Source organism: Cervus elaphus, chromosome 8 (genome assembly GCF_910594005.1).
Source record: "Cervus elaphus chromosome 8, mCerEla1.1, whole genome shotgun sequence".
NCBI lineage: Eukaryota > Metazoa > Chordata > Mammalia > Artiodactyla > Cervidae > Cervus > Cervus elaphus.
The window spans coordinates 16,933,114-16,960,894 of NC_057822.1; the positions used below are offsets into that span (position 1 = coordinate 16,933,114).

General features: G+C 40.8%; 1 protein-coding gene across 2 annotated transcripts in view; it reads right to left on the bottom strand.

Moving 5' to 3' along the window:
- The window catches only part of CAB39 (calcium binding protein 39), a 92,646-nt gene extending 65,818 nt beyond the window's left edge, over nucleotides 1–26,828 (bottom strand). Inside the window, exon 1 of one of the 2 annotated variants that reach the window (XM_043909722.1) lies at nucleotides 26,437–26,828. The gene's annotated coding sequence lies outside the window, so the exon portion shown is untranslated. Of the gene's footprint in view, nucleotides 1–26,330 lie in introns of both variants that reach the window. The other variant, XM_043909723.1, reaches the window with a different exon arrangement.
- Nucleotides 26,829–27,781: the final 953 nt, after the last annotated feature.

Below are 27,781 nucleotides of genomic sequence, written 5' to 3' on the forward strand. Positions count from 1 at the left end.
TTGCTCAAATTGATGTCCACTGAGTCAGTGATGCTTGATATCCAAACATCTCATCGTCTGCTGGGCTTTTCTCCCTTTGTGTTCAATCTTTCCCAGTATGAGGGTCTTTTCCAACGAGTACATCTTTAGGCTCATATAAAAGACCAGCCCTGAGATCCCATGGTGAATATGTCCATCAGAATTCAAGGTAAGTCTCTTATCTTCAAATTCTCTTGTATTTATTTGTCCTGTCATGTTATACACAGATCAACTATTACAAAAACGTACAACATAAAAGTATGACTTAATCATGAAAAAGTAACCAGAAATAAACGTTCACTAATAATGCCTTTTAAAAAAATACTGATTTTTAAATTCTGATCAAATAAACAAAAAGCAATTTCTAAAACTATCATGAGTTAAATATGAAAAAGATACCTTTGACTGTCCCCTCCCTCCCTCAAAAAAATCCACCAAAATATCAAAAAACAAAAATTGGCCCATACCTCTGTTCCATATGCTTTATTTAGAAAGGATTTTTATTGCTCATCATTGACAACCCAAGCTTCTTTTCTATTAAATATCAAGAATTCATTGCATAGGGAACTACTTTTTAGTTCTAATCAAGTCTAGTTCCAAACATGGCTATAGGTTTGAGTGACCATGAGCTTCTCCCACTTGTGGAAGTACAGGAAGTATTTACCACAGGAATTGGGAAAAGCAGGAAGGGGTAGTTTCACAGATAGAAAGTGTTCACAGACCTTGGATTTAAAGAATACACATCATGACATAATGTCGAAGTGATGAGTTGATTACGTTCAGACTAACTAAAACAAAACTCTGTTAGGCATATACTTAATATTTTTTAAAAGAGAGATTGTTGGGGACTTTCAACCTCTTTCACATTTTCAGAATTTAGAGGTATAGGTTAAGGTAGACTATTCTTGGTGGAACATTCTCCATGACCCCAAGTGCACATGTCATATGAACCATTAGTTCAATTTTTTTTGGGGAGGGGGGGGGTAATCAAAAGTAGCAAATAATCATTATAGGTAAATAAATCTTTAATAGTATTTTCAAAAGTTTAAATTTCTAGAAAAAATTCCTATTTCAAATTCACAGCTTTTGTTATGAATGAATTACAGATCAAGAACTTAATGAAACAGACTCAGTAAATGTGCTATTCAGAAATAATTTCACTTTTGTGTTCTAAGATAGGCTTTTTGTTACTCCTTGAACGTTTCTTTTACTCACACTAAATATGAGTGTCAAATTATGAATGTTTATGAAATATGCTCTAATGATAACGTTCATTATTTGAATAACAAATCAAGAGACATCTTCTTATAGGAGAGAGCTCTGCTTCAAACAAAGCAATTTTCAGAGAAGAGTAATTTTACAAGGATTTTTTAAAGCACCACACACAAAAAAATCCATGTATAATTTTACAAACAGGAACCTCACAGTTAAACCTCAAACACTTTTTGAGAGAACCATAGACTAGTGTCAAGTTTTACTGTGGTAATCTCAGCGTACCATGCAGTCATTATGGATTTTCAAGACTAAAATTATGATAATTAAGTACAATAGAATACTTCAAGCTGCCTTAAATCCTCTCTGGAATAAGGTGGGGCATGGGTGAACAATCACTTAAACAGTTCTAGAATTCACTTAAACATATGGTTGGAAGTATTTAGCCAAACTGTAATTAGCTAAATAATTCTTAAGAGCTAAGACCGTATCATGTTTCAGAGCTCTATGACTTCTTTCTTGTAATTTTAAATTACCTTAAAAATACACACACATGCATACACACCTAACTTGAATCTTTCTTCTGCAGAAAAGTTTGCTCTTTATATATCTGCTTTTTGCTTCAGTTGAATACTGGCCTGATAACAGTTTTCAGACATCTTTTGTTGTTAAATGAAAGGTAGTTTGCTCACTAAAATAAGTGCCATGAATGAGACCACATTTACACATGTTTGATCTGCGCCCTTATATTTTCAAATTTTTGTGAGCACAGCTTTGCAAAACTTATAATATTTTATATCAATAATTCCACACAAAATATACCTTTAACAATGTCTTCTAAATTCATTATAAAAGTAAACATATACTTTCTTCATAGCTGAAACTGTTAAGACCAACACAGCTCTCTTCTGAGTCAGCAGGGGTCACTGCAGCATTTCTCCAAAGGACAGGCTGTTTTGTAACTATTTCAGCAAAAGTACTAGGTCATAGGCTTTGGGTCTTATTTCTAATGTGTTACTGTATTTCTCTTCTGTGCCCAACCTGAGCGCCCAGCTTTACTCTTTCCTGCAAGTCATATAAAATGAGTGAGAGTAAAGAAACTCCTGTCTTTCTCTCTGCTAGCCAGATCTATCTCACTCAGGAGGGTCACTGCGTATGCGTCAGTTCAGCTTTATAAAAAAACCAAAGAAATGACTCCTGACCTTCCCACCTTAGGAAGCAATTTTCTATAAAGGATGACTAAGTAAAGGGCTGTTCTGGCCACAGAAAGACCACACAATGTTCTGTATACCAGATACCAGAATAAAAGAAGCCAAGGAGATTCTGAGTGCCTGGGGGGTCAAAACACAAAGATTATAACCTGTACCAAAAGCTTATGCCAGTTTACACTGTCATCAACAGTGCATGAAGGCAGTGATTTCCTCACCAGCCAACCAACACCAGCCCTACTAATCCTTGTGATTTTTGCCAATCTGTCAGAATAAAAACACTATTTTCTGGACCTCCATCTCTACCCACCCAAACATCAATTTGACTCCTTTGATTTGAATTCCTGATCACTGATGACAATAAACACATTTTCATATCTATTATTCATCTGGACTTCCTTAGCAAAACTGTACACCTCTAATGCTTATTATTACACTGGGTTTGGAGTCTTTTTCTTCCTGATTTAAAGGATACTTGTGTAGGTGAAGCCGATCAGTCGCTTCCAACTCTTTGCGACCCCATGGATTGTGGCCTGCCAGGCTCCTCCATCCATGGGATTTTCCAGGCAAGAATACTGGCGTGGCTAGTCGGTCCCTTCTCCAGGGGATCTACCCAACCCAGGTCTCCTGCTTGGCAGGCAGATTCTTTACCACAGAGCCACCTGGGAAGCCCATGTTAAATAAAGATGATGTTAAATAAACATTTAAATATGATATATTTTCAAAAGTATAGTTCCGTAACTTGAGAATATTTTCAGACGTCATGTAGAAAGAGGAACTCAAAGTACTTTGAAAAGTCTAATCAGACATATTATTAACAATATATAAATTATCATCACCATACTAGCCTGTGAATTGTTCCCTGGCCCATGCTGGGAAAGTAAGTGGTCAGACTTCCAAGGTGGCCAAACGAGGAAAAAAAGACTGAGCCAAGAGGCGTATGCTGTACAACCGGCGCTTAATCAGTGTCAAACCCACCTTTGGGGAGAAGACAGACCCCAATGCCAGCTCTTAAATCCTCTGTAATCTTGGCTCTCTCTAACAAAGCCACTTATTAGCCCAATCCAAAAAAAAGGGGGGGGGGGGGGCCATAATATTCACAGTCTGCATTACCTTTAGCATTGTTGGTAACCAAATCCTGTCAGAAGTATCCAGCTGTGCTTTTGTTACGAAGAAGATAAAACTTGGGGGAGTTGACTCAATCAGAAGATTCCCCTCAGTTATTCTCCAGGAGAATAACTCCAGCTTGTCTAATCCCTTTTTAAAAAAAGTGTGGAATTTCAAACCAGACCCTATACTCCACATGTGATCTAACCAGGCAAGACCACCTATCCAGATTTCATAGTGCAGTCTTAAACTCCACTCACAGTTTTCATACATTACACGGCAGTTCTCCACTGAGCGACTTAACTGACCTGTCTGTTCTGCAGTGAACCACATCCTCCTCTCTTGTTTACTGCTTGCCTTTTGGGACATTCCTGCTGGGCTGAATAATTATTCCTATCAAATTGCTTCTGATTTAGATCCTATATACTTCTGACATTTCAAAATTTTTCCTGAGTTTGTTATCCAGAGTAGTACTAGCTTTCCTTACCGGATTCCTGTCAACTACAAACCTGACCAGCACAGTTCTTCCTTTATTCCCTCCTAAAAGCACCAATACTGGAACTTCCCAATTAAAGCTGGCCAGCAGTCTGTATTGTGTGTACAATCATTTAAACACCACAAGGAACCAGGCCACCTAAGTGCATTACCCCTAGTAGTGATAGCTTACAAATTTCTCTGATATCAAGACACTAAGATCATGGCATCCAGGCCCATCACTTCACAGCAAACAGAAGGGGAAAAAAATGGAAGCAGTGACAGATTTTATATTCCTGGGCTCCAAAATAACTGTAGATGGCGACCACAGCCATGAAAATAAAAGATGCTTGCTCCTTGGAAGGAAAGCTGTGACAAACCTAGACAGTATATTAAAAACCAGAGACATCACTTTGCTGACAAAAGTCCATCTAGTCAAAGCCATGGTTTTTCCAGTAGTCATGTATGGACGTGAGAGCTAGACCATAAAAAAGGCTGAAAGTGAAACTGTTAAGTCGCTCACTTGTGTCCAACTCTTTGCAACACCATGACTGTGGACCGCCAGGCTCCTCTGTCCATGGAATTCTCCAGGCAAGAATACTAGAGTGGGTTGCCGTTTCCTCCACCAACGGATCTTCCCAACCCAGGGACTCAACCCAGGTTTTCTGCATTGCAGGCAGATTCTTTACTGTCTGAGCCACAGGGAAGCCTGTAGCAGAAGGCTGAGCACTGAAGAATTGACGCTTTTGAACTGTGGTGCTGGAGAAGACTCAACAGTCCCTCAGACAGCAAGGAGATCCAACCAGTCAATCCTAAAAGAAATCAACCCTGAATTATTCATTGGAAGGACTGATGCTGAAGCTCCAAAAATCTGGCCATCTGATACGAAGAGCTGCCTCATCGGAAAAGACCGTGCTGCTGGGAAAGATTGAAGGCAAAAAGAGAAGGAGATGGCAGAGGATGCAATGGTTAGACAGCATCACCAAAACTCAAAGGACATGAATCTGAGCAAACTCCAAGAGAGTGAAGGACAGGCGAAGGCGAGCCTGACATGCTGTAGTCTGTGTGGTCACAAAGAGCCGGACACGACTTAGCACAACAACATGAGCTCATACATAAAAAATAAGTATCACATACATGGGGCTTCCTTGATAGCTCAGCTGGTAGAGAATCCACCTGCAATGCAGGAGACCCCGGTTCGATTCCCGGGTCGGCAAAATTTCTCCTGGGTGGAGAAGGGATAGGCTATCTACTCCAGTAATCTTGGGCTTCCCTTATGGCTCAGCTGATAAAGAATCCACCTGCAATGTGGGAGACCTGGGTTCGATTCCTGGGTTGGGAAGATCCCCTGGAGAAGGGAAAGGCTACCTACTCCAGTATTCTGTCCTGGAGAATTCCATGGACTGTCTAGGCCATGGGGTCATAAAGAGTCGGACACAACTGAGCAACTTTTTCACTTCATCTCTCTCTCTCTCTCACACACTCACACACAGTATCACTGAAGAGTACTTACCCTCACGGTGTACACTGCAGTGACCTTCTCCATCCTATTTTATTCTATCCTAGTCCCCTGCTCCCTTCCTTCTCTTTGAAAATGCTAGTCATAGCCCACTAAGTTGATTTCATAACCAACTGATCGAATGGGACCTGCAGTTTGTAAAACAGATTTATAATAAACCTGAGTAGTTCACTTATTAATGGAAACTATTGTATTCACAAGGCTGAATTCATCATGGGGTCTCAAAGAGTGGGACACAACTTAGCGACTGAACAGTAAAACAATACTGATTAATTCACAGATATTCTAAGGAATTAAGTTACATTATCAGTTTAAGAATTAGTTTCAGAAAACATGAACTTCAACTATTTCTTGACAAGCCAGCACTGAACTTAGTAATATGAAAGGTTAATCAGTGTCCACGTTTAAAAGTATGAAGCCATCAATCTTCAAGGATAAAATTATAAATCCATTTTTCCTCTGGTTAGATTTACTGCTCACTTTGCCACAAGGTTGTGGAAGCATCGTCCATATGATCATGAGCAAACATAGCGGTCTGACCCATGCTTGGTAAATAAGAAAAGCAAACAGCCAATCCTGTTCTTTTAAAAAGATGGTAATTCCTTAGAAAGAATATGTATTTCAAAACTCAAACAGTAAATAAGTGAGGAAAATTTGAAACAAGATTCAAATATGAAAAAGAAAATCCTTATAGAAAATTATTTTTTTTTGGCCAAGAATTTAGATAGAAAAAGTAAGCAAATACTGTGGTTCTAAAATGTTATACCTGAGAGTGTTGAAATGATTTTTCCCCCCTTTTAGTTATTCCAATGAAGGACTGTATTTGGGGGAAAAAATCCTTTTTAAAGTTTATAACCTTAAAAATTATTTCTAGAAGATCAGATGTAAACCTGGAAAATCACTCTCTTTCAAGGTCCAGCACTGCTATTTCTGTTCTGGCTAAATGCCCAAAAAAGCACAAACAGGCCACAAAACCAGCCTGAGCTGAAGCACCATAGTTGGAGATTCAGTTTGTTTCCTTTTTAAACGGCTCGAAGGCCACCGTATGGTGGTATTCAGCGTAAATAAGACTTTTTCCAGCAAAAATATTTAGAGTCACAGAATTGCACGGCCCTTTAGAGGATCATTTAGAACATATTACCCAAAGGTAATTTCTCTGAGAATTCTTCTACCCTTCCAAATCAACACACTAACTGGTATATGGAGGTTTGATCCCAGATTGAAAGAAAAACTCTAGGTGAAAATAATGAGGCTGAAAACACTATTTCTGAGGAAATGACTGAATTCATTTCTCAACTGACTGGCATGACCATATATAAAAATTCTTGCTTGTGTTTTTGGAGGGAAAAAGTTCCCAATCCTATAGCCAAACCTTGTGGACCAAAAGATGTGGTCATGCCACATCTGGTGGTACACACTCACTAGGAGTTCTTTCAGGACTTAGAATACAGCCAGGGAGATGAGGCACACACAGGAAGAGTGCACTCTATGGAAGACTAATTCATGCCACCAGCCCCTGCATGGCAAAACCCAACTAACAGAGGAGACGAGAGGCAAGCTCAGAGGATGGACAGGGTGTTGTGTGCTGAAGGTCTCACACCTCAACAGAGGAGATGCTTCTTGAGCTGCATTTTATAGACACAATAAATTTGGATAAAAGAAAATGTATTACAATTGATCAGAGAGCTTCATGAAACAATCTGAGCTCCAGTAAGGAAACAAAAATTACTTTTTGTAATTTCATCAACTTCTAGGGGGGTAATAAGTGTCGAATGAAAAGGAAGGCAGAAGGCAGTGTGTTTACAGAACTCACTGTAAACTTAAGTGCTATTTACAGAATAACCACATGGTTCCTTTTATTGCTCAAAGAACATTCCACACTTTATGGAGTGGTTCTTTTCAGGTGAGTGTTAATATCACAATATAGTCACAATGGAAAACTTGCTTTTTAATCTGAAAGCTGTACTGAAAATGTACAACAGAGACACTTTATATCCAAGGAAGTATGAAAGCTGAATTTTAGGTAGAGGCCTCAAACATTCAGGAAAAGTTACAATGGATACATGTACTTACATTAAAAACTTACTTCCCTCTACAACAATTTTGAACATGGGACTCTCAGCAGAACAACACTACCAACTAAAGTGAATATGATTACAAGACCTCAAAAATCTACCTTCGTGGTTTTTAACTTGATTTCCCAAATGTCTGGGTTATTGTAATCAAATTGTCAACCTATCAGAATCATAGTGGTTTAAACAGGAAGTGAATGAGTTAAGTTAAAATCAGGCTTTTTACAGGTATTCTAGGGGTAGGTGGCACACTGGGTGAATTTGTTCCATAAAAGTGGAAGTCTGGCGATCCAGGCTTTGAAGTTTTTCCAAACCAAAATGCCATTCACCATAAATCTGACAGTGGCTTTTAAACCTTGCCCTAAGGTCTAGAGCAGGTGAGGGTCCATCTCCTGTCTAACCCAAATACCTCACTCTTAATCGTTTTTTTTTTTTTTTTAATGTTGGGCTTCTGTGTCAGAAATTTGACAAATTTTTTAAAAACTACTAATTCATGACATAAAACAATGTTCATTAAACATATCTGTATGGTGGACATGGAACTATTTTCTGAGGAAAACAATCACTTGGCTTCCAAGTCAACTTAAACAAGTAGATTTGAAATCAAGTCCTGGTTAAGGTCTGCAATTTACCAAGGCAGATGATTAGTGCTGCTGGTCCCCTCAGCTCATTGTTAAAGCAGAAAACTATAACCTTGGACTCCCTGGCACTCGATTTTCATGAAAAGTTCAGTGGCATGAGTGACTGTAGAGGGTCATTTCCATAGCTAAAGAGCATCAGAAAAGTGGTGGTTTAATTAAACTGCACTCCAGTCTAACATTATTCCTATGTTCTGTACTAAGATGCTTTAAACTTGAACAGGGTACTTTTACAGACACTGTAGAGAACAGAGAGAAGTGTACCAAGGACCCAGTGCCTGCATTAATAAAGCATCCACAGGGTCTCAATTCCTGGAAAAATTATGTTTCTCCTAAGCGGCCGGTTTATATTTTATCTCATGAACACAGCCTTGCAACTGATCTTCTTTTCTTCTATGTTCTGGCTTCTAAACTCAAAGCCAAATGTGCGGTCCCCAACCAGCTAATGTAAAAGACATGCATTTATTTGTGTCCTAAGGTTGCCCCAAGAATCACTTTGTCTTTCCTTATTTTTCTTTTGCTTATCTAACTCTTTGGAGTGAGGAAGAGAATGGGACAGAAAGGAGAAAAGAGAAGAAAACACATTTTTTTTTTTTTTCATTTCCCTAAAATGGAAGGCAAGGAACAAGAAAAAAAATAACTAGCTAGTTTTAACAAGGGTGTGGCTTTTAACCTTACCACCATGATAAATTTGCTAAAAACAGCAAGGTCTAGTGTGTCAGTTTTCTTGCTCAGGTAGAAACAGGTAACACTGCTGAGGGAATATCCCATCTGGGGAGAGATGACTAAGTCAAACAGGAAAACTGTATCAAAGCAATCAACATGCACAGTGTACAACGAAATAAAGTGCTTCCGTCATTTTTCTTGATTTTCAGAATATCAGTCCTGAGTATTCACGGGAAGGACTAATGCTGAAGCTGAAACTCCAAGAGTCTGGCCATCTGACACAAAGAACTGACTCATTGGAAAAGACTCTGATGCTGGGAAAGATCGAAGGCAGGAGGAGAAGGAAATGACAGAGGATGGGATGTTTGGATGGCAACATCAACTTGATGGATGTTGAGTTTGAGCAAGCTCTGGGAGCTGGTGATGGACAGGGAAGCCTGGCGTGCTGCTGCAGTCCATGGGGTCGCATAAAGTTGGACATGCCTGAGCAACTGCACTGAACTAATCATTTTTCTTTAGAGTCAAATAAATTCTGTGACTAACCCATGGCCCAGGCCTCCTCTCTAAAGTGAGAGATGCTTGTCACAGCTCCTCTATCTCTCAAAAAGCCCTGACTCCAGCATGCAACTCCTGTCCAGTCCCAGTCATTGAGTAAACATAAATTAAAAAATACTTCCAAAAGTTTATTCAACATATTTTTCAAGCCCTTATTATCTATGAGGCTTTACAGATATTATTATACTAAGTGAAGTAAGTCAGAAAGAGAAAGACAAATATCATGACATCACTTCCATGTGGAATCTAAAATATGACACAAATAAACTTATTTACAAAACAGAAACAGACTCACAGACATAGAAAACAAACTTACCATTGCTAAAGAGGAAAGGTGGAGGGGGATAAATTAGGAGTTTGGGATTCATATATACACACTTCTATATATAAAACAGATAATCAAAACAGACCTACTGTTTAGCACAAGAAACTCTACTCAACATTCTGTAATAACCTATATGGGAAAAGAATCTGAAAAAGGAATCACTTAACTGTACATCAGAAACTAACACTATACTGTAAATCAACTGTAACTAAAAAAAAATTTTTTTTAAGTCTCTTTCAGAGCTGCATGGCATCTAACAACAACCATTTAAAAACTGGAACATCACAACTTCTTTCTTCAACAGTTCCTGAGAAGCTGCATATGTGAGTGGACAAGGAGTGAGAGAGGGAATGTGGGCAAAAATAAGATGTTTACATTTAGAACCTCTCCTTTCAAGTGTCTGACTTGAGGAAAAGCAGAACATTTTAGAGTTAGAACATCATAGTTCCCAGACAAAAAAGTCTTTTGGTTCCAATGTAGAGAAAACCCTTTCAGTTAAAAAAGAAGGATCAGACAGCTGCCATGACTCCACAATTAATGCCTCAAAAATCAAGCTACGTTAGGAGGAGACACCTTGGGATCCGAGAGACAACCTTGCTCCTTAAGTGTCAAAAATGGGGGTAGTGGTCAAAGAACAGCTAGTTTTGTAGCTGCTGAATGTTAGATGACATAATTTATCATCTAAACCAGGAAGCTGCAGGGAATAAATGGTGACACAGTGAATAATTATGTGAGGACAACAGTCATAAACCTGGACTTCTCCTGGCAAACCAGGATACTTGGTTACCCCTACTAAATTGCCTCCCCTATGACCAGACAACATTTACCCTGATCTAGCAAGGGTAAAGCACTTTCCACTGACAGCAAGGCCTAGCAACCTGTTTGAAAAACAACATCTTTTAAGAGTTCACAGCATAAGCTCTTATCAGACCCAAGTTCAAATCCAAGTTCCACCATTTAGTAGAAGTATACACAAAAACTCTTGGGCAAAACATTTACCTTCTGAGTCTTGTTTATTTACAAATGCTTTAACATGAATAAAACACCCAGGGTTGCATTTAAAACATAGGGAGGGCTTACTAATAAATGGCAGTTATCAGTCTGCATGAGCTTTTACTATACTGAAGTAAAGATTAACCTTCTATACCATGCAATGTTTTTTCACATATTTAACCTTAGTTTTTTTTTTTTTTTCCCCTTTCGATCACTTGATAGCAATGGAAATAAGCCTGCTTCTCATTCAAAGGTCTGATAAATACTCATATAAATGTCCTTCCTAATTTATGTTTTTTAATTCATTCTCCCATCAGGTTTATTTTCATAAAGGGGTAGCTTAAGTTATCAAAATTGATTTTCCCGAAGAACAGATAACCAGTTATCTAAAACTCTTTTGCTAAATAATCCTTCTTCCTTCCCAGTGATGTACGATTTCACTTATGTAGCAGGTACATTTATTTATATCTTTCACTAAACTCCCTAAGGTGACTTCTTAAAAATCTGGCTATACTCTCTGGCCAAGATACACTAATTTAATTTGGGAGATTTTCTTTCTTCATAACATTCAGTATTCACATTCAAGAACAAGGTAACTCTCCATCTTTAAGTCTTTTTTTCATTCAATTAAATTTATACTAGTTTTCTTCGGAGATACCAAACATTTCTTAGCAATCCCCTCAACTTACGAATTTGATTTTTGGTTGCTATGATGAGATTGTTCTCCCAGTATTTTGAGAACTGGATATTGCTAGCAAGAAAAATGCTACCAACTTTTAAGTGTTTTTATGTGGTATACAGCTACCTTATTGAACTCTTAGTCTTTCAATTGATTCTGTTGGTTTTCATAGGTTTAAGACTGCAACATCTACAAATATAGCTGCACCATTTTTTCAAACAGTTGTACCTTTTATTTGATGTATCTTGCATTGGCCAGGATAATGCTAAAGGTGTAGGACAGGCTTGTTTCATTTTCTGATTTCAAGGGGAATTCTACTAGTGCTTTCCAATTAGTAGGTTGTTTGCTGTTGGTTTAAGATATTCTTTTATCTCCTACCAGCTTTTAAAGAGTTCATAAGCAACAAGAACTGTTGAATTAACATTGTTATCTTGGCTATATTAATATGATACCACATGTTCAATGTATGCTGGTACCAGACTGCAAGGGTTCAAAAACTAGGTTCTGTGACTTATTGGCAATTTGTCCAGCGGCAGATTATTTTAACTTCTTGGCCTAAATTCTGTCACTCGTAAAATGAGGGTAATAACAACAACCTCCTTTTTGACAACCTCCTTTCTGAGTTGTTCTGAGGACTGTGAACTGAGATAATATATTAGAACAAGGGCATATAGTAAATACCAAGTGTTACATGTCCTTTGTCTTTTTTTTTTGGGTAGTTTCCATGTTACTCTTTCCATATATCTCACCCTTTCCTCCCCTCTCTCCATGTCCATAAGTCTATTCTCTATGTCTGTTTCTCCACTGCTGCCCTGTAAATAAATTGTTCAGTACCATTTTTCTAGATTCCGTATGTATGTGTTAGACTATGATATTTATCTTTCTCTTTCTGACTTACTTCATTTTGTATAATAGGCTCTAGGTTCATCCACCTCATTAGAACTGACTCAAATGTGTTCCTTTTTATGGCTGAGTAATATTCCATTGTGTATATGTACCACAACTTCTTTATCCATTCATCTGTCAGTGGACATCTAGGTTGCTTCCTGTTCTAGCTATTGTAAACAGTGCTGCAAAGAACAATGGGATACATGTGTCTTTTTCAGTTTTGGTTTTCTCAGGGTATACGCCTAGGAGTGAAATTGCTGGGTCATATGGTAGTTTTATTCCTAGTTTTTTAAGGACTCTCCATACCATCTTCCATAGTGGCTGTATCAATTTACATTCCCACCAACAGTGCGAGAGCATTCCCTTTTCTACACACCCTCTCCAGCATTTATTGTTTGTAGACTTTTTGATGACAGCCATTCTGACTGGTATGAGGTGTTATCTCATTGTAGTTTTGATTTGCATTCCTCTGCTAATGAGCAATGTTGAACATCTTTTCATGTGTTTGTTAGCCATCTGTATGTCTTCTTTGGAGAAATGTCTGTTTAGGTCTTTTCCCCACTTTTTGACTGGGTTGTTTGCTGTTCTGGTATTGAGTTGTATGAGCTGCCTGTATATTTTGGAAATTAATCTTTTATCATTTTTTCATTTGCTATTATTTTCTCCCATTCTGAGGGTTGTCTTTTCACCTTGCTTATAGCTTCCTTTGCTGTGCAAAAGCTTTTAAGTTTAATCAGGTCCCACCTGTTTACTTTTGTTTTTATTTCCATTACTCTAGGAGGTGGGTCATAGAGGATCCTGCTTTGACTTATGTCAGTGAGTGTTCTGCCTATGTTCTCCTCTAAGAGTTTAATAGTTTCTGGTCTTACATTTAGGTCTTTATTCCATCTTGAGTTTATCATTGTGTATGGTGCTAGGAAGTGTTCTAATTTCATTCTCTTACTCGTCCAGTTTTCCCAGCACCATTTATTGAAGAGGCTGTCTTTGCCCCAATGTATATTCTTGCCTCTTTTGTCAAAAATAAGGTACCCATAGGTGCATGGGTTTATTTCTGGGCTTTCTATTTTGTTCCTTTGGTCTATATTTCTGTTTTTGTCCCAGTGCCATACTGTCTTGATGACTGCAGCTTTGTCAGGAAGGTTGATTCCTCCAGCTCCATTCTTCTTTCTCAAGACTGCTTTGGCTATTTGAGGTCTTTTGTGTCTCCATGTGATTTGTGAAATTTTTTTCTAGTTCGGTGAAAAATGCCATTGGTAGTTTTGAGGACTGTGAACCGAGATAATATATTAGAACAAGGGCATACAGTAAATACCAAGTGTTACATGTCCTTTGTCTTATAAGAGAATTTCCTACTTAATTAAATTTGCTGGTGCTTTATTGAGAATTTTCACGGTTATTCTGATATGTGAAATTGAAACAGTTTTCTTCTTTTGTGATGTCTTATCAGGTTGTCGTTCTTCTATTTTATTATGTTTTTAAGAGTTCATGCTACCTTTTAAAAGTGAATTTTACATATCCTGGTATTTTTCTAGATCTAAAATTATCAAGATAGATTATTGATAAGTATTTCAAGATTTTTAAAAGAACTTATCATTTCTATATTATAGAAGTCCAAAGCTCCCCTCCCTCTTTTGGTTGGGAAGCCATGGCCTTTAACATACATTTACTATACTTCATAATTAACACACTATTCAAGTGCTCCAGCTCAAAACAATCCCCAAGAGCAACTAGTTCCGCTTTCATCATCAGCTCTTTCAAAGTTGCACATGACATACAAATTTAGAGCTACTGACTCTCTCTGGTCACTTCCTTCTGGATGTACTGCTATGTCTTGTTCCTCTTCCCTATTCCTTATTCCTTCCTCTTCTTAAGAAGCATCTGCAAAAGATAGTTGTGCCCTTTCCAACACCTATGATATCCTAGGATAAGGACACTCAGTAGTGTGAGAGCTTTCATAAGATAAAGAAGAAAAAAGCTAACATTTGTCACCCTCAGCTCCCTCTCGGTAAGTTTTTAGCTTTCGAGAGGGCAGAGTGCACGCTCCTATTGTCCAGTCCTCTTCCCATCAACCCACTTCCAGTCACTCACTAGACCGTCTTCAGGAGCAAGACAACTAACTCTTGAATAAACAAATGGTTACAACCAATCTCAGGGAACAGGGATGAATGATTTTAACAGCATGAAACTAGGAAGTACTAATATTTACTTTGCTGTGTGCACATACAGGAAGATGGGACAAGTTCTAGTTCCTTCTCGCCTACTCGAGAAGGCAAGGCACGGGGCTACTGTTTCTGAGACTGACTTGCCAGATGCAGCTTAGGAAAAGCATATTATTATAAAGCTATATTCTAATACAATGAACATAAGTAAGATGATCTTGTAAAGACATCAAAATGATTTCTAAGTCCTAAAAGATATTTCAACTTAAATTGTATGATTTAACATTTTTTCAGTCAATCTCAAATATGAATGAAACAATGAACCATTACAGATCCGTACTTTGGCTACATGCTCATTATCCAGGAACTTAACAGAATCCTAGGAGGAAAAGAAAGAGTTAATAAATGGACAGCAGCCTCTGGAAATCAGCACTCTGCTAAGGCTGCACCCCTTTCTGGAATCTGTCCAGCAATCAACACTGAGTTTAGTGCCTATGAGTGGTGGATTCCACCTTTTCCTTTTTTGGAAGTACAGTACGTGAGCTTCCCTCCTCTTCCTACACAGATCCCTCTCTTCACTGCTCCTCGAAGACCACCAACAGCTACTCGGCAATGTGAAAGTCCTCTCAGCATCCTAGGATATCACATGTGCTGACCAAAAAACCTTGACGTCATTTGTTTCTGTAACAGAAATTCCCTATGTTCCGGGATGAGTCGACATTCTAACAGCTTGTGGTGAAAACAACAGAGCACGGTGGGACATGAGCGCGCCCTCTGCGACCAGGGTTTCACACCTAGGGCCCCTCTCTAGGGGTGTGACTTCAGGCCAATTACGGAGCTTCTCTTTTTCAACTGAAAACAAGGGAATGAAAATAGATTACAGGATTAAATGAGGCAGATATATAAAGAGATCTTAAACTTTATATCAGCAGGTAACACACATGTGCCATGTTAGTATATTTATTCTTTTTACCTCACTCCTTTTGCTTACATAAGCACAGATGCCTCTTTAATACTGAATTGGTCTGCCTCAATAATGTTCATTGAATGAGAGGTTCTACCTCTCATTTCAGCAACTTCTGGTCAAACTGAGGACAAATGGGCAATTAAAGAAACAAAAAGAGAAAATATAATCAGGGACAGACAATGAAAATGCCTCAGTAAGTGACAAAAATGTCTGCAGTAGCCAGCTAAGTTCAGGATGAAGGAGAGTAGTCTACAAACTGATTTGGCCTCTGCCATTGTTAACACCCTCTAAATATTCCTTTTCTTAGGTTAGGACACAAAAATTAAACCCCCAATAGCATTATAAAATATTGAGAGGGGGATTTAAAAAACTGCAGAAAAGAGATATAACAGGAAACAGCAAACTTTACCTTGTCCTTCTTTCAGTGAACTACAACTGTAAGAATACTAAATTAATCACTGATATAGGTATGTACTTATGTGTATTTAACTACATGCTATAAAGAAAGATTATTCTAAACTTAAGATATTGTTATAAATAGTTTAAAAAATACAAGAATATGGCATGAAGCAATTATGAGGCAAATCAACTTTAACTGGGTCCTAATAGGCGTGCTGCAATTCATGGGGTCGCAAAGAGTTGGACACGACTGAGGGACTGAACTGAACTGAACTGAACTGAATAGCTTCCCTGGTGGCTCAGATGGTAAAGAATCCACCTGCGATGCAGGAGATCCTGGTTCAATCCTTGGGTCAGGAAGATCCCTGGAGAAGGGAATGGCTACCAACTCCAGTATTCTTGCCTGGAAAATTCCATGGACAGAGGAGCCTGGTGAGCTATAGTCCATCGGGTTGCCAAGAGTTGGGGCACAACTAAGCAACTTTCACTTTATGGCTATTTTAAAGCTTAGTATTCCAAAGGGCTAACATCAGAAATGGAGAAGGCAATGGCAACCCACCCCAGTAACCTTTCCTGGAAAATCCCATGGACGAAGGAGCCTGGTAGGCTGCAGTCCATGGGGTCACCAAGAGTCGGACATGACTGAGCGACTTCACTTTCACTTTTCACTTTCATGCATTGGAGAAGGAAATGACAACCCACTCCAGTGTTCTTGCCTGGAGAGTCCCAGGGACAGCGGAGCCTGGTGGGCTGGCGTCTATGGGGTCACACAGAGTCGGACACGACTGAAGTGACTTAGCAGCAGCAGCAGCAACATCAGAACAAATGATATATCCAGCTACGTATCAAAAAAAGAGTTCAGGTTCACTTGAAGGCCACTTTAACACTTTCAAAGTCCTAAAATATTTTCGAAAGTATGTACAGTGCAGCGGAAGGAGTTTTTGAACTTGAGTTATCATAAAAGCTATGAGGTTTGGGGCACTTAGAGTCTATCAGACATGTTATGCAAAGCATTTCTTACTGAGTCCTCAGGACTACTGCATGCATAGGTTCTACTCTCGCTATTTTACTGATAAGAGAGCTGAGGCAGAATGGGCACTGAACGCCCTGCCCAAGCAAACAACCAGAATCTAAATCCAGGAATTCTAAGGCCAGAACCCTTCCTCTTGCAGGCTAAGCTCTAGTTTCCCCACTCACAAAACAATCTTGACAGTATCTTCTCACCCTAACATCTTAAAGAGTTTATAAATTCATGTAATCTCACAGTGTTTCTCAAACTAAATGGGGAATTATTTGAGGACCTAATAACAGCCATGAAATTAAAAGACGCTTACTCCTTGGAAGGAAAGTTATGACCAACCTAGATAGCATATTAAAAAGCAGAGACATTACTTTGCCAACAAAGGTCCGTCTGGTCAAGGCTATGGTTTTTCCAGTGGTCATGTATGGATGTGAGAGTTGGACTGTGAAGAAAGCTGAGCGCCGAAAAATTGATGCTTTTGAACAATGGTGTTGGGGAAGACTCTTGAGAGTCCCTTGGACTGCAAGGAGATCCAACCAGTCCGTCCTAAAGGAGATCAGTCCTGGGTGTTCATTGGAGGGACTGATGCTGAAGCTGAAACTCCAGTACTTTGGCTACCTCATGTGAAGAGTTGACTCACTGGAAAAGACCCTGATGCTAGGAGGGATTGGGGGCAGGAGAAGGGGACGACAGAGGATGAGATGGCTGGATGGCATCACCGACTCGATGGACACGGGTTTGGGTAGACTCCAAGAGTTGATGATAGACAGGGAGGCCTGGCATGCTGCAATTCATGGAGTCGCAAAGAGCTGGACATGACTGAGTGACTGAACTGAACTGAACATACATTTAAAAACAGAATAAAAAGTATCAGAATGCACTCATTGTACATAGGAAGGCCTAAGTATTATTTCATGAAACTTCTTTTTCAGTTTTGACAGTGTGTTTATATATGTGCTGGGCCATTGATCAAAAATGTAATTTCTCACTATGGGCTGAAGTTAAAAAAAAAAAAAAGGCTTGAAAAGTCACTCATCTAAGATATTCATTCTTTCAAACATAATTGAAAATAAATTATTCAATCTTAGTTGAATTCCAACTTGTAAGTAATCATTACAATTATAAAGCAAATGTTTTGAATTCCATACTAATAAGTATGAAAATAAGAGTTTTCTCCAAATCATGCTCTAATAGACCCCTCCTTCAAGGTGTCTGTGGTCATTTCCTGGGGAAAGAAGATGTTTCTGTGACCAAGTGCACTTGACAAATGGTGAAATACTGCACACTGCAGTCCCTCCTGGACAGTCATAATGCACATTATTAAAACTCTGAAAAGCTCTGCAGAAACACAGTAACACAACCATCATCAAAAAATAAAAACTGATTAACTGTTTTTAATCCAGTGCTTTCCTAAACTTAACATTTCTCTGGAGCCTCTCCCACCAACTAGTAATCTCTCCTAAAACTAGTGTTCTGCAAAACACAATTAAGGAAATACTGCTTTATGTGAACTTATCAGGACAAAGGAGATCCTAATAAGCTTCAGCTTTACAGCAAGAAACCTCAATCAAATAAGTATAAAGATAGCAGAGAGAAATAAAATACACAGAAAACTGTGCTTTGGTTAAGTATTTCATCTCTGCTGAGTAGTTTTATCAGAATACTATATAACTGAATCATTTAATAAATACTTACAGAAACAATGTATCATACTCTGAAAACAGGATATGGGGAAAGAGGGAAAAAGAGATATGCAAAAAGGTTAAAAGAAAACCAGCAACTCAGCTATATTACAATCTATTGTACAAAATTTACATGGGAAATCTATTGATACAAAAACCTACATACTCAGGAGAAATGTGTTTCTCTCTCTCTCTCTCTCACACACACACACACACACACACAGAATAGAGAATAAAACCATACTGCAAAGAAACAGCCAAACAATCTGTAGGGCTTCCCAGGTGGCACTAGTGGTAAAGAATCTGCCTGCCAGTGCAGGGGATGTAAGAGACATGGGTTTGGTTTGGTCCCTGGGTTGGGAAGATCCTCTAGAGGAGAGGTACGGCAACCCACTCCAGTATTCTTGCCTGGAGAATCCCATGGACAAAGGAGCCTGGCGAGCTACGGTCCATAGGGTTGCAAAGAGTCCAATACAACTGAAGTGACTTGGCAAGCATGCACACAAATGATCTGCAAGGATCATTTCTGTGACCTGAGTTGCTGTCTCTCTGTTGGAGAATCCACAGTCATAAACTAGCTCTTAACATGCCATCAAAGAGGGGAAGAGCTATTTACCTGGAAACTCTGAGACTGGCATACAGAACAAGACCAGTATAACGGGCAATAAAAACTGCCTGCGGAACAAACACATTCATCATAGATGTCTGAGGAGCTATAAATGTTCAGGGGTGGTGAATACTGCTCTCATCTCTTATCAGTAACAGAACTCTGGGCTGGAAACAATCCTATCTAGGCCAGCCTACCACCCCTTCACAGGTGGAGGATTAGTACCAATACAACCAAAGAACACTATTAATATCTTAGGCATGTTCTTCACATCTTCCAATTGGTTTCTACATTATTGGTCCTTTCTTTTCCACTCACACTGCCTTCAGTTAATATTTTCCCTTTCCCCAAAACAGCTCACAGAACTTTACAACATATACTGCTTAAAAGCTGACAAATGAAACTAGTTATGAGGCTTGAAGATTTGTTTATCATTAACTTACTAAGCTTAGTAACAAATATTAGTTCCCAATCATTTATTCTTAAGTACAAAAAAAGAAAATTTGGGGAAAAAATAGATTTTGATATACTATTACCTGAAGCAATACAGTAGTAGTGAAATAATATGAAGCGTCAGAACACAACCAGCAGAAAAAAAAGTTAAGAGCATGGCCTCAGAGCTCATGTAAAGAAACTTGACTTTAAGACCACAAGCAAAAGGAGAGGTGTCCAGGAGAGGGGGAAAAAGGCCTACAGAAAGCTTACACATAGGATCACTGAAAAAAAGAGCAAAAGAGACTGAAAGGGCTTTTCAGTCTGGTCCCCTGAGTATAATAATGGGATAACTGAAGCCTAGAGAGGTGGAAAGACTCACCCAGAGTGACATGGTTAGCGAACAAGTCAGGACCCAGCCCAGAAACCTTTCAATCTGCCAGGCTTCTGCATTGCCCACTATAACACAAGGTCTCTCATCTTCTTACAGACTAACATGGAAAACAAACACTACTTACCGGCCAAATAAACCTATAAACCACTCATCAAATTATGACTCTATATAACTAAAGCATTTAGAATACAACATCTCATTCTGTGTTACAATATGTGGTTGCTGCCTAGAAACCTATTAATGCCCCCATTAGGGTCTATTTACAAACTTTCATTCTAAAGTTACTGAACCAAATAAGTCAGCAAGAAACTAAGACCCTATGGAAGGAAATAAAAGTATTTCATATGAGAGAGTCATAGTGTGTCTCATGGACAGAGGAGCCTGGCAGGCTACAGACTACAAGAGGGTTGCAAAGAGGCGGACACGACTTAGCGACCTAACAACAAACGCTGTGTTGTGGCGAGCACACACTTAGCAGTCAGGCAGATCGGGGTTCAAATCCCTGCTCAACTGTGCAAAGTCTGCGTGACCTTGGACATGCCCTCACTTTCGCTTCCGTCTATAATGAATATAATATATAATACTACTTGATTCTATTTCAACTTCATATTCTTACAACTAGCTCCGCCTAACAAAAAAAACTTGCTAGCTACATCATAATTATAAACATTAGTATATTAAACTCCTTAAAAAAAAAAAGGACTATGTGCCACAAAGCATTTAACATATGAATACAATCTTTGCAGATGTTGGTGAAAATTTTCAAATACACTACTACATAAAGTATAAAACTAACTTTCAAGCAAACTGGATAAAGAGCAGAGAATCAGGTTCTACATCAGCCCTGCAACTAATAAGCAGCACAACCCTCAGCAAGTGACTATACTTTGAGAAAGCTCTGCCAGTTACAGCTCCAAGGCAGCCACCTGCTGCTCCAGCATGGTGTGGAAAGAACCGTTCCGACCACAGGATTCCCAAAGCTCTCATGTTTCTTCTACTAGAAACAGTCCAGCATCAGCACCACCACCACGTTAGGGTACACATACAAAGCTTCATTCTAAAGTACTAAACCAAAAACAGTCAGCAAGAAACCAAGACCCTAAGGAGGGAAACAAAACTATTTCATATGAGAGAGTCATGCTGTTTCCGGGTGCCCACATTTTGAAGTGAGGCGGATCTGGGTTCAAATACTTGCTCAAAACTTAGTGTGTGCCAGGCCCTGTTCTAAACACTCTAGACACAGTAACTCATTTAACCCCCTACAGTCTTCTCAGATGGTCTATAGCAGCAGCAGTCCCAACCTTTTTGGCACCAGGACCGGTTTCGGGGAAGACAGTTTTTCCAGGGACTGGGAAGCAGGGGGCTGGTTTCGAGATGATTCAAACACACTACATTTATTGTGCACTTTATTTCTAATCTAATGCCACTCCTGATCTGACAGGAAGTACTGGCCCATGACCTGGAGGTTGAGGACCACAGGTCTGTACCTATCCAAGGACTCTAAGCTACAGAGAAGTGAAGGAATTCACCTAGTTACACAGCCCACAGGAGGGGGTGAGGGTTCAACAATGCAGGAGTCTGGCTGCATCGGTGCTTTTAACCACTAGTGACACCGGCTCCCAGAATCCTATAAGTCCCAGAGAGGGTCTTAAACTGTAGACACGTAAATGCAAATCTGTTCATGCTATTTCCTCCTTGTGCCTAAATACAGCTGATAAATAATCTATTGGAGGGAGAGAACAGTGACTAACACGTTAACAGTACCCTGTAAAAGAACAAGCTACAGATCATTAAACAAAGTAATAAAGCAGCAACTTAATTAAGATCAAGCTACAAAATGTGTATTTTGTTTCTCAAATATTTTATCAAAATAATCAAAGTGCTGGGATGCTGCTTTAACATTATCATACTTCCCTGGTCATCAAAAATTTATCTACTGGATAATGCTCCTGAAGAATAATTATTGTATAAAACCAGACTGCCACTAAATATTGGTTAACCGGATTTTTCTGCCTTTGTAACTGCACACAGGAAAATGCACATATACATACAAAGAAGCACATACAAACCTACAACTTAAACGCTGTATTCGGAGCATCGAAATCTCAAATTAGACACAATGTATGAAGGGTTATGAAAACAGGTATGTGCCAGCCGCTGCCCAACATAAATGACCAGGGCAGGCTGGACCTCTCCCCTTTGGAGCTACTTCACACCTGACTGATTTCCTGCAATTCTCTGTATGCCGCTCTTCCTTCCTCTGCCAACCTGACATCACAGTTGCTAAAAACCACAATTCTGCCATTCCCTCACCCCTATCTCAAGAGAAAATTAAAAAGCACAGTAGGGCCAGGAAGCGCAACAGAGTAGAAACGGTACATTGAAGGACAACACACACACACTTACATACACACACGTATGTACACACACACACCCCCTCCTCCCAAAAATGCTGACTGCAATAAGCTGTTTTCATCACCAGAATCTATCATCTGCTGCCCAGTCTTACAGTAACTTTTCAGAATCTTTGGGAGGCCCAAGAAACCGAAACAACATTTAGCGTTTACTTCCAGAAGGATCTACTCTATAAATACTGGTGGTACAGACATTTGCCTCACTTTGCTCTGCCCTCATACTACGGACTGATAAAGGTAGTGATTATGGTCCAGTTAGATGGTCATCTGAGTGGTAAGACACATAAAGTAAGAATTCACACAGCTCAATTCCTTTTTAAATTAAGGATGGCTCCAAAACCAGTCTTCTTTTCAATAAAAAATATAGACCAATGACTAAATTGTTATGCAATATTTAGGCTACTTGGTTTGATATGCATTCACACAAATACAAGATCTTTATAACCTCAATAATAACAAAAGAAATCACGAGCAATCTAATTCAGAGGTTCAAAGATTTGATCTTTTCCATAATTTCATCACATAAAGTTTTACCAACATTTTGCCATTATCTATACTAATCCACCTACAGGATTCCTATTTCTATTAATACCCAACAACACCCATATAATCAAAGTTCTAGGTAAAAGGAGCCATGGAAAGGAGGGAAACTGATTTTTAAAAGATCACTGGAAAGGTAGCCAGAAGATACTACCTAACAGGAAGTCCTGCCCTATACTGGATTTTAATTTTCCCTGCCAAAGTGGGGGGATTTGGGTTTGTGTCTATATTTTTATGGCAGATGGTACAACTGTGAATGATCAACTTCTCCTGGAAAAAAGGATCCTGGCATAGTATGGCAGTTACTGCGGAAATCTATAACCTAAAGATGGAGAAGGAAATGGCAACCCACTCCAGTATTCCTGCCTGGAGAATCCCATGGACAGAGGAGCCTGGTGGGCAGCAGTCTATGGGGGTCACAAAGAGTCGGGCATGACTAAGCAACTAACACACACACACACATAACCTAAAGAAGTTTATCCAAAGAAAAATACTTTAATAAATATTCAAAAGTAATAAAGGATGCCGTGTGGTATACACATTTACAACATAAAAGATTCAAATAAAACCACATTCGGACTTCCTTGACGGTCCAGTGATTAAGACTCTGCCAGGGGACACAAGTTCGATCCCTGGCCTGGGAACTAAGATCCCACATGCCATAGAGTGTGGCCAAAAAATAAATACATATATAAAACAAGTGAAACCATATTATAAAACTAAGCCCCATAGTTAAACTGGGCTTTCTCAGCTATTCTTTTACATTAACCTTATGAAAACTTACACACTCTAACTCAGTATCCCACTTTAAATGCCGTGAGAAACAGAAATAGAGACCTCACTGACTGTAAAGCACAAGGGAAAACGGGCTTAAATAAGAACCTGAGAATGAACTACGGTGATCTGCCATGAAAGTTTTAACAGCAGCAAATTATTTCACGACAAATTCTGTATTTCACAAAGAAATACCAACAGAAAAATCAAATACATAGTCTGAATCTTTGTGATGTCATGATCAAAAGGTTAGATGAATGGGCTTAGTATAAAGACATTTTCAGGGGTAGGGGGAGGTGGGATGTGGTGGGTGGGGGAGGTACATCACAGTGTATGGGAGATATTAAACCAGCTATGAAACTACTCTTTTTATAGTGCCTTTTTAAAATTACATCCACTCATAAAGCAGAAATATGTGATCTCTTCTGTACCTGATGACAGCACACATTCGAAATGATAAAACCTTTCTTTATTCAATAAGCAACAGGATCCAAATCTTACAGAAAAGTTAACAGTCTTCAAACAAGAAGGCTTTACAAAAAGTTGTGTCTCAGCAATAATTACTAAGCCTGATCACTGCATTTTATCTGAGGTAAATAAGTCAATCCTGACAGAAAAAAAAATAATACACTTAAGAAGATTTCCCTTACATCTGGGTAAAAATATTTTTATATGAAGATATTCAATGACAAAAAGGAAAAGCCTAATAAAAACTATACATATATATATCTGTATTTATATAGCTTATTTCATTATGTAAAGCAAAAATAGAAAAAATAAAAAGGAACATGCAAAAATGTTAACAAGAACAAAATCTAAGCGATAAGATTACAGAAGATAATTTTTTAAAATTTTACAATACTTCCTGCATTTTACAAGTCTGTCTTTTTAACTGAAAAAATTGACATTCACTTGTCATATAAGCAAACAACAAATAAGGGTTCACAAAACCAACACCGGTTCTAAGCTGCTTCCACAGACTTTTTAGACTTCAAATACAAGGGCTTTATTTGCTAGTTATCTGGAAAAAGGGAACAAAATAAAGCCAAAGACTTTCACTTCTAGTTCTCCTATAAATTTTTCATAACTAAAAAACTAATAAAGAAATGTTTACCTTTCTACAAGAAGTTTCTATGTCCAACTTTTTATTAGTAACAATCTGATTTTTTAAAATATCCATTTATATTGCCTTACACAAACACCATCTCAAATAACTGAGTTATGTTCAGCTCAGCAGTCCCAAAATGTAGGCATCTAATACACAGTGCGAGAAGTTCTGATGCATTTTAGCTTACCGCACCAACAGAAACATCTCATTTTATACACATCTTTCCATTACTACTTAAAAGTCTGATATCTATTGAAGTTTTTTGCAAAAGGTACTTTGGCCTAGCCTGGACATGGATTTATCTGAACATCCAGAAAGCTGTCAAAATCTATCTCAAAGTGCATTATATTCAAGGCACAGAATGTCAACTCTTTACTGGGCCTCCTCCTCTCCTTTCTTTCACAGGAACGCCTTTAATATTCCCCAGCTTCCATTTCTAGGCCCATGAGGAACTCAGAAATGAGCTCTAAGTTTTCCTTAGAATGCCACTCAAACAGCTCCTCTACAGTATTCCAGGATGTGGACCCCAAACGACTGTGGCGACCCACCCCCACCACGCCACTCCTCATCGTGGCCTTAGGCTACCAACTGCATTATCTACTACTCCTAGACTGTACCTTTTTACCTTTGTCCCTCTCTAGCTTTGCTGCCCCTCCACACACTGTTCTCTTCTGCAAACCCTCCTCTCTCCCAAATCCCCACAGGGCCTTCAAGATCGGCTGTGTACCGCCTAGCCCAGGAAGTCTTCCAGATTTCTACTAGGCGGAAGGCTGTGATCGATCGGCCCCAGTCTTTCCCGGGTACCTTTTTTAGCATTTTGTTGGTCTTTCACAGGACTTATCGCCTCCTTCCCGGTATCGTGCCTAATCTCCAGCACCAAGAGCGTCTAAGGTCCCCCCTGAGGGTGGCGGGGGGTAGGGTGGGAAGGGGGCCCCGGGGCCCGGGTTCACCTTTTGAATCCCTCCGGCGCCGACCGACCGGAGGGCGGGGGTGGCGCCTGCAAGCAGAGTCAGCACGCAGGTTGGTCCAACCGAACCCGGGGGAACGCTCCGGCCGCACCATTCCCTAACCAGAAATCGGTTAGGCGGTGTTCCCAAGAGGAAGATCGCAGAGATGCTCGCCCGCCTCCGAGTCACAGGGAAGTTTACCAGGGGGCAAGCAGCGCGGCGGCCCCGAGCCCTGGTGCGGTGGGAGTGACAGTTGGCTCAGCCCGGGCCCCGGACGCCCTCCCCCCCAACCCCGGGCGCCGTCAGCCCTGCCAGAGAACGGCGTAGGACGGGCAGGGGTACACGGGGTCCCCGGAGACCCGGGCCGCAGGCCCCTGGGCGCCGCGCCGGATAGGACGAGATTGGGAGGAGGGACGGGGAATTGGGAAGGCTCCCGCGAGGGGCCCGGCCCGGGCGAAGAGCGGGCAGGCCAGGCCGCTCCCGCCGATTCCTGGGCCGGAGTTGGGGTGGGGGGGCACCCGCCACTGCCAACCGGAGAAAATGGAGGCAGCCTCGGGGCCGGGGCCGGGGCCGTAGGGAGGCGGAAGCCAGGCTTGGCGTCCGCGCCGCGAGCGGGGTCGGGCCGGCGGGTCACTCACGGGGCTGGGCCGGGCGGCTCCCTCTCCGCCTCCGCGTCGTCGCCGTCCCCGTCTTCGGCGGCCGCCGCCGCCTCGGGCTGCTCGCTCGGTCCCCGCGGCGCGGCTCGGGCGCTCGGCCCCTCCGTTGTCTTCCGCCCGCTCCTGCTCCCGGCGACAGGATCCTGCGGCGGCGGCGGCGGCTGCGCGGGAGGACGGCGGCCCAGATGCTCCCGCGGCGGCCGCCGCACTGCTGCTGCTGCTGCTGCTTTCGTTCACTCGTTCGAGCTGCGACTTTGCGGTGGGGCCCGCTGCTGCCTTCGCCTTCGCCCGGCTCCTGGAGCTTCAGACGCTCCCCAGGCCGCGCCGCTCCCCGAAACCCCCGTTCCCGGCCCGAGCCCGGCTTTGACGTGCGAACTGCGCAGCCGCGGAGGGCACGACGTCGGGCGGCGCCGTAACGCCCCGCCCCCTGCCCCCCGCCCCACGCCTTTGGCCTCGGGCGCCCCCAGGCGGACGGGCGGACTCAGGGCGGGGGCGCGTAGGAGTCCTCGCAGAGCCAAAGCGGGAAGGGGCGCAGACAAAAGCGGAAGCCAAGAACCAGGGTTCCTCCCCCTTCACCTGCCACTTAAACGTTGGCGCTCAGCTCCATCTCTTCTGTGCAACCACTTCTTCCCGGAGGAATCCTACGTCCACTTTCTCCGACACTTCCCGAACTTTACAGAGCATTATTTCTGCTAAAAGGTCGGGCGCCGACTTGTGTAGACTCCTTTATACTTCCGAGGGAGAGAGAACCCTCATTTTTAGCATCCTCCGAGAAAGAGCGTAGAAAGTGATGGAACAGCCTGGATTTCAGTCTCCACTCCGCCATTTAGTCCTTATGGGCTATTTCCTGTCCTTATTCCTCCGTTCCTTCACAGACAGTCACACAAAAGTATAATATATAATTGGCTAATGAGGATGAACGGGATAATGCATTGCAAAGCTCCGACAACAGACTCTGTATCTGTTGCCATACGTGTGTATCTTCATTTCTTTCTGTTGCTTTTCTTTTAATTTGTAATCGAGCAGGTATTTTTGGGCATCTCCTGTGTGGCAGACACTATGCTAGGTGGTGGGGCAGTGAACAAAACATTCCCTGCTCCTAAAGATTGAAGGTGGGAGGAGAAGAGGACGACAGAGGATGAGATGGTTGGATGGCATCACCGGCTCAATGGACATGAGTTTGAGTAAACTCCGGGAGTTAGTGATGGACAGGGAGGCCTGGCGTGCTGCAGTCGCAAAGAGTCAGACACGAGTGAGCGACTGAACTGAAGACAGACAATAAATAAATCGACGTATATATGACTTCGAATCTCCCTGATAGCTCAGT